The sequence below is a fragment of the Schistocerca americana genome, chromosome 3, assembly GCF_021461395.2.
Source record: "Schistocerca americana isolate TAMUIC-IGC-003095 chromosome 3, iqSchAmer2.1, whole genome shotgun sequence".
Taxonomy (NCBI): Eukaryota; Metazoa; Arthropoda; class Insecta; order Orthoptera; family Acrididae; genus Schistocerca; species Schistocerca americana.
Window position 1 is genome coordinate 589,217,918 of NC_060121.1, and position 2,500 is coordinate 589,220,417.

At 57.9% G+C, this 2,500-nt stretch overlaps 1 pseudogene; it reads left to right on the plus strand.

The window, feature by feature from the left end:
• LOC124607537 overlaps positions 1 to 2,500 on the plus strand; it is a 7,740-nt pseudogene that overhangs the window by 1,091 nt on the left and 4,149 nt on the right.

Genomic DNA, 2,500 nt, shown 5'->3' on the forward strand with positions numbered 1-2,500 from the left:
CATTGCGAGGTGAGGCGCACCTAGAGCGTACACGTTGGGACCCGAAAGATGGAGAACTATGCCTGGCCAGGACGAAGTCAGGGGAAACCCTGATGGAGGTCCGTAGCGATTCTGACGTGCAAATCGATCGTCGGAGCTGGGTATAGGGGCGAAAGACTAATCGAACCATCTAGTAGCTGGTTCCCTCCGAAGTTTCCCTCAGGATAGCTGGTGCTCGTACGAGTCTCATCCGGTAAAGCGAATGATTAGAGGCCTTGGGGCCGAAACGACCTCAACCTATTCTCAAACTTTAAATGGGTGAGATCTCTGGCTTGCTTGATATGCTGAAGCCGCGAGCAAACGACTCGGATCGGAGTGCCAAGTGGGCCACTTTTGGTAAGCAGAACTGGCGCTGTGGGATGAACCAAACGCCGAGTTAAGGCGCCCGAATCGACGCTCATGGGAAACCATGAAAGGCGTTGGTTGCTTAAGACAGCAGGACGGTGGCCATGGAAGTCGGAATCCGCTAAGGAATGTGTAACAACTCACCTGCCGAAGCAACTAGCCCTGAAAATGGATGGCGCTGAAGCGTCGTGCCTATACTCGGCCGTCAGTCTGGCAGTCATGGCCGGTCCTTGCGGCCGGCCGCGAAGCCCTGACGAGTAGGAGGGTCGCGGCGGTGGGCGCAGAAGGGTCTGGGCGTGAGCCTGCCTGGAGCCGCCGTCGGTGCAGATCTTGGTGGTAGTAGCAAATACTCCAGCGAGGCCCTGGAGGGCTGACGCGGAGAAGGGTTTCGTGTGAACAGCCGTTGCACACGAGTCAGTCGATCCTAAGCCCTAGGAGAAATCCGATGTTGATGGAGGCCGTCATAGCATGATGCACTTTGTGCTGGCCCCCGTTGGGCGAAAGGGAATCCGGTTCCTATTCTGGAACCCGGCAGCGGAACCGATACAAGTCGGGCCCCTCTTTTAGAGATGCTCGTCGGGGTAACCCAAAAGGACCCGGAGACGCCGTCGGGAGATCGGGGAAGAGTTTTCTTTTCTGCATGAGCTTTCGAGTTTCCTGGAATCCTCTAGCAGGGAGATAGGGTTTGGAACGCGAAGAGCACCGCAGTTGCGGCGATGTCCCGATCTTCCCCTCGGACCTTGAAAATCCGGGAGAGGGCCACGTGGAGGTGTCGCGCCGGTTCGTACCCATATCCGCAGCAGGTCTCCAAGGTGAAGAGCCTCTAGTCGATAGAATAATGTAGGTAAGGGAAGTCGGCAAATTGGATCCGTAACTTCGGGATAAGGATTGGCTCTGAGGATCGGGGCGTGTCGGGCTTGGTCGGGAAGTGGGTCAGCGCTAACGTGCCGGGCCCGGGCGAGGTGAGTGCCGTAGGGGTGCTGGTAAGTGCGGGCGTTTAGCGCGGGCGTGGTCTGCTCTCGCCGTTGGTTGGCCTCGTGCTGGCCGGCGGTGCAGGATGCGCGCGCCTGCGCGGCGTTCGCGCCCCGGTGCTTCAACCTGCGTGCAGGATCCGAGCTCGGTCCCGTGCCTTGGCCTCCCACGGATCTTTCTTGCTGCGAGGCCGCGTCTGCCTTAGCGTGCTCCTCCGGGGGCGCGCGGGTGCGCGGATTCTCTTCGGCCGCCATTCAACGATCAACTCAGAACTGGCACGGACTGGGGGAATCCGACTGTCTAATTAAAACAAAGCATTGCGATGGCCCTAGCAGGTGTTGACGCAATGTGATATCTGCCCAGTGCCCTGAATGTCAACGTGAAGAAATTCAAGCAAGCGCGGGTAAACGGCGGGAGTAACTATGACTCTCAAATGCCCACCTGATGCGTAATATATGGACCCTCTCGATCCACCCCTTAGCATCCTCGCGATGTCGGGTGGATGGTGGTTCGATTAGCCTCTCTGTGGGAAATCCGAGCTCTGGCCTTCAAGTGGCGGGGGTCGTAAGGGGTGCTAAGAAAGGTGTAATTCTTTTTGAAGCTCTCTGACCGACAGAGCAGGGTGTCGTTCGAGGCTTGGGGGTTACCTCCCCCCCTGACTTTTGTTTCCAGCTGGTGCAAGTAGTAGAAGAAAACAAGGTACCAGGCCTCCCACTGGAGTGCCTGTGCCAGCTGACGAGCTTTCCAGCCAGCCAACCAGTGCGGGTCGAGCGCCACTCCCCGCTGTCTGCCCTGAATGTCTGCGGTCCTTTTCAACAAAGACCGGGCTCGGCGGTCATCGCCGTCGTGCCCACCCTGATGCCGCCAACGCGGAAGTGCAAACGGAAATTAAGAAGGCCAGGTGGTCGCAAGAAGTGTTGCTCCGTCTTGCGCATGCTGAGGCGACTTTGTCCCTCCAAGGCTGCCGGTTCTTTAACCAAGAGCTGCCCAAAGCCTTCCCAGAGCGCACACTTGAATCTATCAAGTGTCAGCGCAGGGTGCAGGCCTATAAGAACATGGTGGCCAACTTTGCTGCTGAGCTCTCAAAGAGAGACCAAGATCATCAGGCCTCTGTAGACGGATCTGCTGTGGGCTCTTCCCCACC